Source organism: Haemaphysalis longicornis, unplaced genomic scaffold (genome assembly GCF_048455015.1).
Source record: "Haemaphysalis longicornis isolate Haplotype H1 unplaced genomic scaffold, Haemaphysalis longicornis Haplotype H1 scaffold_11, whole genome shotgun sequence".
Lineage (NCBI taxonomy): Eukaryota > Metazoa > Arthropoda > Arachnida > Ixodida > Ixodidae > Haemaphysalis > Haemaphysalis longicornis.
This window is the reverse complement of record NW_027526214.1, coordinates 69219216-69232711: the sequence shown is the minus strand read 5'-3', so window position 1 is coordinate 69232711 and position 13496 is coordinate 69219216. Positions and strand designations below refer to the sequence as shown.

Here is a 13496-nt window from a genome sequence, read left to right as displayed (position 1 = left end):
TGTTGGCTTCAAGGTGTACCCAACACTGCAAACCAAGTCCAGTTTATCTTCTTCTGCTTTAGTCATTGGTCCTGGGTTTGCTTCCACATCACCTCCAAGTAGCAGTAGGCGCGAAACGTACAAGGCAGATGAACGGAAACGCTTCAAACAATCGGGGGGCCGCCACGACACCGCAACAAGTCAGACATTATTGTCTCGGTAACAGCACGTTGTTAAGTAAATGACCCGTGCAAACGTGAATGGTGAGCCTGGCTGGCCGAGTGCGGTGGCGCGGCCTTTAGCAGCGTTGAAACGCGCGCCGTTATATTCGGTCCAGTTATGTGACGCAGTCCTGTGTTGCCAGGTAAATTGGGTAGTCACCGCCAGTATTGGAAGCGATCCTTGCAGATGGCTCGTAGGGGCGCCGTATTCCACCGGTCCCCGTAAAATGCCAGCAGGATGAGCGCTCCCTGGACGTTCATGTATCACGGATGCCACATTAGTCCAGCCCGGCAACAGGAGACCCAAGATGGCCAGCCACAGCACCGGTGCCAAGGGTGAGCGTGGCATGCCGAGTGCGGTGGAGGAAAATTCTGGTTACGTTTGAGTCACGCTTTGTTAATGAGTGCTAATAATTGGATGAGGCTAAAATAGGGTGCCGCACGGCCGAACATCTATCTTCTGAATATACAGTACGGGGAAGAAACGGTTTCGCAATGGCAGCACGTACACCTACAGCGCGTTCACGGCACCAATTTATTTATTTATTTATTTATTCAAGATACCTTACAGGCCCATGGGGTGGGGCATAGAGTAAGGGGGAGCACATAAAATCAACACAGTTAGTTTACAAATTATATAACACCGCCTAGAGTTTGCTGTGCTAGAGTTTGCTAGGCAATGGCCTAGAGTTTGCTGTTTTTTAGGCGTTTTTTTGTTGGTCGACGAGGAAGTAGTGGTCAATTTCTTCAGAATTGCAGAAATGCGCTGGCGCGACCAACCTTTCGAGTTAGTTCAGCCGTTATGACATGCGCTGGGGCGACCAACGTTTCAAGTTAGCCTGCAATGCCAGCGTCGATAACGTGGACGTGGTTCGTGTGGGGATGCTTACATATGGCTTGCGTACTACGGCGGAGCCATCAGTGCGTCGTGGATCGACGACTAGGAGGCCCACAACCAAACGAGGTACGGCATATGAGTACGCTCTTGAGCAGTATCTTTTTTTTGCTACGCATATATAACAGTAGCCATCACTAAAATCTTGATAAAACTGATCACATGTGCTTACGCCACGCTAAACAACACCAAGGGGGCAATCGTCGATGCCGCCGCATTTTACGCTGAATTTCATAGGGAAGAAAAGCTGAACATTTCCTTGTATGTCTTTTGGCCGAAGTGAAAGAACAGATCTTAATAAATTACCTTAAATTGAGTTGCGTTGGGATTTTTTGACCACGGTTTCAAGCTCCCATACAAAAACAAATACTAAACGACAATGGCATCCGCCTTTCACTTCAAGTTCCAATTGATTCATTTTTCGTTACAGAAGAATAAACAAATATCAGAATATTGAGAGATGTAATTCGAATTCACAAACAACTAACGCTTCAAAGTATGGTCCAAGCTAGAAGAGCGAGACATGCGTGTCATAATTTTAGATGTTTCACAGAGAAATGATTGTCTTATTCAATTACCTCCTGCCCACGTCCGTCTCTAAAGGGGCAACCCTTGCAGAGGACAAAAAAACACCAAGTGAAAGTGCTTTAACAGATACTTTAAAGGTGTCGTGTTATTGCGTGTTTAGTATATTTAAACGTAACCGAAATAAGTGTCCTATTTTGTAGAGAATTTTGTTATATGCAAGAGCAAAACATGCAACTTTTCCGCTTCAATTTTGTGAACGAATAAATAGGTGTTTTTTTTTGCTTGGTACCAACACATATTTTCTGAAAGTCCATTTTTCATACGTGGGAAATTTAAATGAAGGACGAGTGCAACACCTGTACAATTTCTTATTCCGCGAAGTAGATCAGAACATGACTAAGACCCACATCTTTACAGAGACACACATCCCCTTCAAACTTATGCATTGTTTAGTTGTCTCATTAGTTGTCTTTTTGTCAGTTGTCAGTTTTTAGTTGTCTTATTTGAAGTGAATAATTTTGGTTAAAAAACGTTTGCAGGTTACAGATTGCATATCTGGTTATCAATAATATTCACACAACCAAAATAATACGTATTATTACCGTTGAACAGGTTTCTGTTTCATAAAATTGTAATTTAAGTAAAAGACTATATTGCAGGTTATTCATTGTATATTAAGCTTTGAATAATATTTTGAGAATTGAGATAATTTGTGATATTGTCTTTTTACAGGTTCGTGTTTCACAATAAGTGAAGGTGTCAGGATAGAAGCTTGAACAAAACTGTCAGAAAGAATTCTACTACTGCTAGCATTTGTAGATATGAAATTAAGAAAGCAACAAAATCAACTTGGCAGAACGACGTATTCCTCAAGTGGCCAGTCTGGCTGACTGCTCATATCACGCTGCATGAGGTGCTCAACAACGTGCTCTAATGTGCCGATTGGCTTCGCCTTCTAAAACCTACTTCGGACACCAGTGCGGCATTCTTCCGCTACTTTCAAGATGTTATGCAATGCACTGAAACGTTATACACTGAATGGGTGGCGTAAAACAAAAAAAAAAAACTCCTGCACCATTTTTTTCTGCCATACTTTGACCGGAAGTTGGAGTTGTCAGTGGCACATGAGCTATTCTACTCGGAAAACCGTGTAGTGGCACTGGAAGAGTTTCCTACTAGAGTGTAGCGTCTTCTGCATGACACGCACCAGGGATCGTCTGCTACGAAAGCTGTTGCACGTTAGATGTTGTGGTGGCCAGGGCTGGAGAGAGATACAAGCAAATATCGGCTTCGTGTAAAAGCTGCATCCAGAACCTACCGATGCCTACTGAAGCTCCACCAGTCAGCTGGCCAGCGAAGATTAAGAGATGGTCTCGTGTTCACGTGGATTTTGCAGGCCCTATCGCAGAAAAACCGATTTTGCTGGTGGTCGACACGCATACAAAATGGGTCGAAGCCATACCGCTCGTGCACGCTAAGAGTGAAACCATGGTAAACTGCCTGCGTACTATTCTTAGCACGTTTGGTGTCCCACGAACCTTAGTTTGTGATAATGGGGCCGCAATTTGCCAGCCAGGAATTCGAGACATTTGCAAACAACACCACCATAGTGCATGTAAGGTGCGCCTCCTACCACCCCCAGTCGAATGGTGCTGCAGAAAGAGTAGTGCGACCGATAAAGGAGGAGCTTCGAAAAATGAGAAGGAGGATATAGGACAATCTTGTGCGACTCTTGTTTAACTACCGGAGAACTCCACAGAAAAATGGGAAGTCACCAGAAGAAATGCTTCTGGGTTACCAAACACAGTCCCGGCTGGACTCGTGTTTTTGTTCTACTCTTGCAGAGCCGTCACAGGGACAAGACGACTGGACCTTACTACCCGAGAGCAGTGTTTACGTGCGGAACTATGGTAGTGGTGACAAGTGGATACCGGGACGGATCAAGACTGCGTCTAGGTCCAGGATGGCTACCTTGAAAACTTCGGGACAACTAGGCAACCGACACGCCGATTAAGTGCGCTTGAAACGCAATGGTCCAGTCGAGCAGCAGCAGCATCCTGACGGTGTGATCGAGGAACGCCTGGCATCCAGCCCGCCAACGATAGCAGAGGTGTGAACTGGCAACCAACCCGCCTCGGAGCGCACTCTCCAGTACGGGCACCCAGCTTCACATCCAAACCTCAACCTACCACCAGGTCAGCCTCCATGAACAAAACAGCAAGAAGACCCCAACAAGTCCTCAGGCCTTCTACGAGAACATGCCGACCGGTGAAGCGTTTCCAATTTTAAGGAGAAAGAAGTGTTGCATATTCCGCGCCGACGTCACCATTGAGTGGCGCGCACGGTGACGTGCGCATCTTTTGTTACGTCGCGGCGGCAGCTCTCGCTGCTCCTCTCCCTCGTCCCCCTTCCTTTCTTACGTTAGAATTCGATAAAAGCGAGACTGGCTTAGACAATAAATCGACGTTCTGCTTTCTTGCTGACCGGCGGAAGCTTTGTTTTTCGGCGCGCCTTTGTGCGGACAATGGGTTGCTACAACTTCAACAGCCGCTCTAGCTCGTAAAACGAAGCTGGCAAGGCAGGAGGACGGAGAGGGCCTGCTCGCTAGCAGCCCCGTAAATCTCCCAGCCAGCACAGTCTACTACTGGTTCTGCGGGTTGCGAAGCGGGCAGTATGCGTTGAAGGAGTTGGCGCTCTTACTAATCTGGGCAGAAGAGATCCAAATTACTTGGAACGCTGTACCCCAACACACTCCATATATGGCTTCTTTTATGTGACCTGTGCCAATTCAAGTGCAAACATGGTATCTCTTTCAGTTTATTTTCAGCTCCGAGCAAGCTGTCATACAGTGCAGACGCAAAGGTATCCGAAAACTCGGCTCTGCAGTTTTGAACTCTCAAATTGAGGAAAAAGGTAGCGATGAGCATAAGAAAAGCCAAAGTGCACTTAACTAGACTTATCTGATGCACCGGTCCTAATCAAGATGGCAGAGCCTGACTATGAAACCCTGTGCTTGTAAAACGACTGTAAAACAAGGCACTTTGATAAAAGTGCCTTGTTGTAATAAAAGTTGTATGGTATTATGCAAGGCATAATACCATACAAGCGACGAAATGCAGGTTTCTCAGTGTGCTGGGAACACAGGAAGTATATATGACCAGGTGCAGTCCGTCCAGTCATTGAAACAACGCAAGGCATGCTAGCGCCTGTTATGACGTTACTGCAAGCCAACAAATAGTACCTCTTGATATATGGCTCATGCAACGCACCGAGGGAAACGACTCTTTGGCTCATAAAATTTACAAGAAGAGGTTACCATCATAGGGCTTACATGCGTCAAGCAATTTTGGACAGCCCCATTCCAACCCTAGGGGCAAGTTGTGTGGTGAAGCATGAAGCTTCGCAGGTCGTGCGCCAGGGCCAACTTTTATGGCTTTATTATTTTTCGAATATTTGAAAACATGCAGAACTTCAAACAATAAACATGCTTGGAATGGAATACTACTTTTTGCGAAGTATTCAAATATTTGCTCACTTCTAGTTTCCTTTTGAAGTACACACACTTGCACAATAAGAGTTCCTACAAATCTTGATTGTATGAGCATTCCTGGACCTGTGCACAACCCTCATGGAACCAACAAATGACTCAGAGTAAATAGGACCACATCAAGGGTGCATAGTTCATTGTAAGAACAGTTACAAGCCAATTCAAACCGTGTTGACATCCTAGATCCCTGTGACCTGTGTTTGTGTTCCTCGCTGCGTTGCAACCTGAAACGCCGACTGCTGTTGCGAGCGAATTTTTCAAGTGTCATTGCGATTTTTATGTTAAAATGCTCCTCGCTACACAGAGACTGCCTAGACGGATTGCTGTGTATAAGTCCTTCGGAAGTGCAAACACTTCTTTTATTGCTCTGCCTTTGTCGTCTGCAACATTTGTGGCCACACACACCCCTGTAGATTTGTTAAGATATGATATCACTTCTACATCATTGAAAAAATTCATCATCAATCAAGGATGCAAAAAGACCTTCCTGTATCAGTTACCTTCTTACACTTTTACTCTGTGTTTTGTGGCAAATCTCTAACCATCACTTAAGACTAAATGTGCAGATCTGCAGATGGCTTTGCCATAGAGATTCCATAGTTCATTAAAACACAGGTAAAGCACACACCAGCAGATCGGCTGCTTAAATTTCTAGGTAGTAAGAGCATCACTGGAACGTCTGATATGGCAGTATAAATGCTGTACTTATTGTCTTAAAACTCTCAAAAGAAGAAGAGTGCTGTTACACTTTTCTCACTTGGAAGATTTTGACAAGAGGTGTAAACATTCTAAAGAAGAGGTTTGACTGCCTGGAATGTATTTGAGAGGTTGTTTGACTGTCTGGCATGTATTTATGGTCGAGTAAAAGAATCATATATAAGTTTTGTACCACATTTGGCAGCCTGTAAGAGTAGCGAGTGGATTTGGTGGGCTTTGGAGTCTTTACGTGACAGGTCACAGTTCTGTGGGGATCAGTTTTAAAGGCAAGTGTACATTCAAAGTGGTCTGGATTGTGTTTCTGATGTATATTCATGAACAATAAGTTGCCATATCCGCATTAAGAACCTCTTCCCAAAGGTGTAACACGTGCTCGATATTAGAGCAATTGGGCTTTTTTGTACTTCGTATCTACGTAGAATAGCTCAGGATGCTGGTGTAGATGTCGTGTTCGCAGTATTGAGCATGAAATAATTTATGTGGACTGGGTATGCTTCGGCTACAATAATATCACTACTGCAGCGTTTTGTAGTTGGATCCTTGAGCGTGTGGTAGGCTTGCAACAAGAGATATTTGTGCATTTTTATGTTTTTTTGTTGCTTCTTTTCAAGTAGACTGTATCGATGTGGAGGACTAGGAGATTTTTTAGAAGTTTAAGCCGATTAGGGCGTGGCAATGTTCGTGGTAATGTGGAGAATATAGTTGCTTTTCGAGTACGGGCCTCCTATGCAGTTGATTGGGCGCTCAGTGGTGCAAGACATAGTGAAGCAAGCAGAGGGTCTACAAGCAGGGCAATATGCCGAGACAACATTGGCATGTGACCGTGTCTGGAGCAAGATGTCCAGATAGTGGGCGCGAGCCTGACGTCTGCCATCATGAAGGTGTGAGGACATGTTGGAGGGAATGTACGTAAAGCGCAGGTTATTGCGATGGGGCTGCTGGGGGTGTGAATGCGAAATTCAGTGGGCTGAAAGTCCACCCACTGAATCAACCAATGGCTCTGCGCAAAGCTACGAACAGCGCCCAGCTGTTGATCCCAGCGGAGGTGCAAAACATCAGGAATAGGAAGAAAGAGACCTGTCGCGTACAATTTCTCTGTAGAGGCGTGTATTGGGAGGTCGGCACCAGTGAGTAACTTGTTAGCACGTGTTGAGTGTGGCCTTTCTGACATGGGTGAAAGATGAAGGAATGACCTTGGAAGGAACTGGCCAGAACCCGCAGTGTGAAAAACGTGGTACCTGGGTACCATCGATGGGAAGTGACGAGAGTGGGTTGACAGAACGTTGATATTTAGTAGCAGAAAGCAGAAGCAGCTGTGGTTTTTACGAAACTGCTTGCAGGCGTTAGCAGGAAAAGAATGGAGATATAAATTTAAGGCAAGATTGAAAATTTAGCTGCAAATTCACTGCAGATGCACAAGCGCAACAGAGGGTAACGTCATTGGCGTATAGAAGCGACAAAATGTTGGGGGCCTTGAAAAAACCTCTGCGAAGAGGGGTAATCCCGAAATTGAGGAGTATAGGTGATAGTACAGCACCTTCAGGGATACCGTGGGTAAGGGTAATAATTGAGCCTGTCATGAGTGAAGGAATGAATGAACATACGAGTAGAGACGGGAGCCACGAAAGTCATAGAGGGGCGAAAGACCAGCGTCGTGAAGGAGGGTTTCAAAGGCGTTGCGTACGTCTCCGACATGCGAGCATACATGAACTTAAAGTCTTTAAGGCTGAAAGAAAGTTTGCTGAAGAAGAAAAAAGGTCTTATGTAGACAGATATAATGGGGCTTTCTGATTGTGGGGAAGGAAGTTGGTACAGTCAAGGAGGTCTGTGAGACACGCGAGAACCTGTCTTCCCTGCCTGTGGAAGCTGGTTTGTGGGGGTCAATGCGCCTAATGACAAACTTGTGCTCCTCTGGAGCATGTGCATATGGAGTTGGTGTATATGTTTTGCGTAAATATGGTTTAGTGTGCCCTTAGGTCAGGAGGCGTGCACATTTACTGTTTTTGTTCAAGAGTAGTTTTCTTCCTGTGAAGGAAACTGCTCCACTTGATCTGATTAATTTAACTTCGTCCCAAACAAGCTTCTGATGTTGGGGACACTTCTTTCGTCTAGAAAACTCACATAATTTTATGGAGCTCTTGCCCTCGTACCAGGCCACGGTGGTTGAATAGGTCGGAGTTGGTCAACTGGATACCACGCTGCTCACAGATGGGGCTGATCTTTCAGTAACGGCTAAAAGGTCTCTGAGAACTCCAATATTATATGGTCTTGTGGGTTAAACTTGGTGCACAAATTGCTGGTTCTCGAATGGAGGATCTTCCGTACGGGTCAAAGGAAGCACAAGTTTGTAAATAACAGAGTGATGTAGTTTTGTTCTCTGTAAATGTGGTGGCCCTCAGCTTAAGTCTGTGTATCTCAGTAGCAGTACAGGTCTTAGACTGTTGTCTGCAAAACGTTTTTAAAGCGAAGCTCTACATTGTTAAGCGAAAGGAAAATCCTAGTGGTACCATGTATGCAGGAAAATCATCTGGCAGAACCCAATGCACATGCATAAAAAACCTTGGTAGAGAGGGGTTGGTGTTATAAAGACAGAGATATCGGCTAGGTTTATAGATGACGCAGCTGCACTCTCACAACCACCCACAGTGCTACTTGGTAATGCCACATCAAAGGGAATATTAAAGCATCTCTAGAAGCACAGCGCACATGCAGCCAGCTACTGTGTGAAGCACGGATCAATGGGTGGGCCACGCATTATACATAAAACAGCAACTGTATGTCACAGCTTTGCTGGTTAATCATCTGTAGGGACTGTGTAGGTGCATTTTTTTGCGAATGCACCTAGGGAGAGATGTTGCTGTACTTTGCTTCTGTTGGTGCTGCTGCAACTTCTGAAGTTAATGTGAATGTACTGAGTAATAGGCGTATGCATAGGGCTGAAGCTGTGTTGTTATAGTTGGCGTAATGCCACCTTTTCAAGCTAGGACGCAGAGTCCTGTTTGTGATTGTTGCTTTTATGTTTTGAACTTGCATATCTTGGTGGTGCAAACAAAAAACCTTTGTTGTTGCAGGCCTGTGGGCAGCTTAAAGTAAGAGGCGCAGCATGGGACCAACTCATTTCCAGCAAGAGAAACTACGCTGAACTTTTTCATGTTTCAACACTCTTTGCACTTCAATGGTTGCAATGCTTTAAAAGAAAAAAAACAGGAAGTCAATCTATTGGTATGCAAAAGCGACATACCAAACAAGAATAGTTCAGTACATCTGCCCAGGAGCGACCTAATGGTTTTACGGTAGAATATAGATCCTAAAAGAAAACTAAAGTGTAAAACCAAGTTTGCCAGCATTGGTAATTACGGTGTTGTGAATACAAATAATATGCTGCTCACAGCAGAAGTACTTTATTGCTGTATAAAAATTCCCAAACCAGTGTGAAAATGATCACGGCCGCACTGTACATTTTTCGACACAACATGTGACATCAGCAACTGCGAATGGCAATACGACACTGATGGAACTAGCCAAAGCATTCTTCTCAAGCAAGCAATCATGAAGGAATATGTAAGTGTAAAATGAACGTGTGCGTGAACTTTTCGTGGTCTCGTGCATTTTAAAAGACACAAACCTCATCTAGCAACTATAAAATATTATGCCTCATCCGAGGCTCTGTTGCAGTGTCGACTTCTTCGAAATGTTTCGCCTTGCTTACAATCAGACGCGGACAAATGCACGCATGCAGGTACACCCGAGACTCTAGTGTACCTGGCAGCCATTAGCGCATGGTTTTAAACAGCCGGTTACATCAGTGATTAGCTCAATCAGAAAGAAACAAGATGGCTTTCAAATGCTTTGACCAATGGTTCGGGCATTTGCAGCAGCTTTAATAGGTGGTTCCACAGCAGGCGTTTCTTGGGAAGCTTTCTCGATGTCGTAATGCCCGGTCAGCAAAGAGATGTGGATTGGCGGCCTATTTTGCAATACGCCGCAACACCAAGGTAGGTTTAGGTAGAGCGCTTTGACAGAATGTAACAAAAGTGAAGGGCAATCAGAAGAGTTTTTAAGACGGTAACAACTGAAAACAGTCAGGCTTGGTTTGCTCTGGGTGCTCCATGGCTTGTCCTGATATATTAATTAAAGTGAAATAAAAAGTCAGTTCGATGAATAAACCAAGAGACATTGGAAAAGTATGCTTTTTCTGGCATGCCGACCTTTACAGTCTGTTCAGCACTGTAAGCAGGTCCGCAGCGACACACGCTTTTACACTTCACTTTTAAATAAAAGACTGTCTGGTATGCAAATTCAGTGTACTGCTGACCAATTGCAAAGCGTGGGTGTTATTATGTCAAACAGCCTTTCATGGGATGACAATTGTATTAATGACCAGTGTCCCAATTATGCTTTAGGAACTGATCATTATTAAGCAATTCTGCTCTCATCATTTAAACTTTACAATGGCTACCGCGGCTGTAGCTACACTGGCTGTAGCAAAAAAAACGGGGGGTTAAATTTGGTTTCAGCACCGGACAACACATTTAGCAACGAAAGCGCATACCAAAGCCCAAAATGAAGGCATCGAAAAACCGCAAAGCGTAGAGCGGTGAAGTTTACAAGACGACCATAGAATAAAGGGACTGTTATGAATGATTGGCCGGACCACGTGCAGAGCAATGAGTCGGACTACCTACTGTTCTTGAGCCAACTCACGCGTTATATTCACAAGGCAATCCAAACGGGCCGGTACGAAAGCGGAAGGACAATATGTACCGGATTGGCGAGCTACTGGTCTACTTTAGTCCGCTGGGGCTGGCACGGTGGATGAAGCGGGGACGGGCTGGTGACTTCGGCGAGTCGACGCGAGGTGGCAGTGTGACCGCAGATCAGACGAGACGTGTGCCCCGAGATGCCTCAACTCGGCGTTATGCTCAACGTTCAACCCGGCAAAAAACATGGCGGTGCCGATGATTAGTGGCTGGAGGAGTTAGCTTGGGTTCGAAACGAGGCCTCGCTGCCTGCGCTCCACGTCACCTACACACCGCTCGCTCGTAGGCCGGTCCCCGGCTTCTCCTGGCGGCATGCGTCGTCAGGCTGTCGTCGGGCCTACACCAAGACGTAGGAAAACTTGGAAGGAAGCCCCGGTGACGGACCTCGGGCCTACACTGCGAGGGCGTCGTCCTGCTGCCGTCTTCGCCGACCGCTTCCGAGCTCCTTCTTCTTCCTTCTGGCCCGTTGCCTTACACACGCGCTGGACCCCTGGTTCGGTGGATTGGCCCCCACACTGCACTGGCCCTTCACTACACTTCCCCATCTTCAGAAAGTTCTTAGAAAAACTATTCTGTCAGTGTCGAAGAGTCGAAGAGAGCGTCCAATCACTAAACTCACACATCACAGTCGAGTTCGTAGGAAATAAAACAGTTTAACACCAAATTCAAGCACGTCACAATAAACAGTTCACATAAGCAAGGAGCAGTTCACGCAGTTATAGGAGATAGCACAAACAGAAACGTCTAGGGCGTAGTCTTTTTGAGGTGAACTACATAAACAAATGAAATCGTCCAAAGCTCTATATGACCGGAACATGTTGTCCAGAGTCACACTTCTATTTAAATGCGTGCGTGTTTGCCGGAAGAGCCTACGGTTGCCTTGGAAACTTCGCTCCTCTTCCGCTTCGGGGAGCATGTACATCTCCTGTGAAAGACCCTCTTGTTGCCTTTCCTGCGCGTCTTACTAGGGTGTCTGTGTTCTGATAATCCGGTAGGAAAAAAGCAGTATTGAAATGCGGTGAACAGGTCACATTTTTGTTCGGATTTGTGGCTTTCGCCTCCGTAGGGGCTTGCTTTTGAGGGTTTTGCGCGAACGGTTGGAAGCAGTTCCTTTACGCTGCGTGCCACTTCGCGGGTTGATCCGGAAAGCAGTGGTATGTCCTGCGTAAAATAGGTCCAACCTCCCACTCCCACAGAGGTATGAGCCTGTTGAAAATCTTTTAGTTCGACGCATTATGTGGTGTTTGCTTCTTTGGCTGAACTTCCGAAAATATCGAGTCGCTAGATAGTTGGAAATCAACTGGAACTGTCGCTTCAGAGATTTGAGGCAATTCGGGTCGCATACTGATGTTTTCAAGGCCGAATGTACCGCATTCTGATTGTGGGTCTTTCGTTTCCGCGGTCTCTTTTGGGAGGGGGAAAACGTCTCACTGGCGGCTGCGAGTCCTTTGGGAATATTGACTTTCGGGCCGTTATTTGAATACGCTTCGAGAATACTCAAACCCGGTGCCTTGTCTTTCTCAGGACCTTTCGCGTTGTCCTGATAGTATCCGGTGCTTGCAAACCAAGCTCTCGTTGAGTAGGCAGTGAACAAGTGGCAGGGTGGGTATGTGCGGAGCCTGGCTCATGTACGGGGCCACGCTAAACGTCGGCCGGACGAGCGAGGCGTATGCGAAATTCGAGAGCAGCAATTTCCTTGTTCAGGGCGGCAATTTTTCGTTCATCCGCGTCCTTCCTTTGCTCGTACTCTCTGAGTGTCTTTCTTTCCTCTTCCTCTTTGCTCTTCTGGCCTACACCGTGAGATCGTCGTCCTGCTGTCACCTTCGCCGACCGCTTCCGAGCTCCTTCTTCTTCATTTTGGCTAGTTGCCTTCGACATGCGCTGCACTCCTGCTTCGTTGGATTGGCCCCCACACTGCACTGGCCCTTCACTACAGAGACAAACAAAACAATTGGAGCGCTTCGTTAGCTTCTTTATTCTGTAGTCGTCTTGTAAATTTTTCTTCAGCGCTTTACGTTTCCTCATGTTTTCATAGCAACTAGGCCAACACCAAGCTTTAGTGAATAACGCATATAAAGGTCATCCCGACTGATGGAGGTTACGCATCTGAGCAATAGTAAACCACCGTACTCGGCCAGTCATCACTCCGCCTGACAAAAGGTTAGGGAGGTCCAGCTGCCATCTCGTCAGCACGGTACCCTCGAAAAAATACATCTAAAGCAACCCGTTTGTACGCACGGTCGCAAAAACAATCAAGGCACAAAATGCAATTTTTGGGCCAAAGGTTAAACCGATTTAATGTAAGGTAAACGCTGTAGATCCAAGTTTGACAAACAGCCGTTCCACACACATGGTGATTTCCGAACAGTTAAGGCACTTCGAAATCCACAGTGGTGGGCCACACATGACAATTACAGGTTTTCTTTATAGCGTTACAGCAGCGGTCGATCTCAGGTTGAACAGTGTAGATACACGGTCGAGAAACAGCTCGTTCATACACGCGGCAATTGCAGAATGATTTAGGCATTTCGAAATCTACAGCAGCGGGTAACGCCTGAGAACGCGAAATCTCACACAGCACGGTGAAAGCACTCCACTTAAGAGCAATAGGAGAGGAAATGGTGGGGCGCACACTGCATATCCAAACACTTTCCGCTTCACATATGTGCATAGGCGCCGAGCAACCCCTCAGAAAGCAAAATATTCAACACAGGGACGATTGAAGCGCTCGTAATTTTGTTAGAATATAAATGATTAGGCGTTCAATACAAAGCTCGGCGGTCGCAGAAAGCAAAATACAACATCCCGATTGAAACATTTCACATAGCACGAGCAGAGGCTAGTGCAGA

General features: G+C 45.9%; 1 pseudogene; it reads left to right on the top strand.

The window, feature by feature from the left end:
* Positions 1 to 508: 508 nt before the first annotated feature.
* Positions 509 to 4048, top strand: LOC144160676 (uncharacterized; annotated as a pseudogene).
* The last annotated feature ends 9448 nt before the right edge of the window (positions 4049 to 13496 follow it).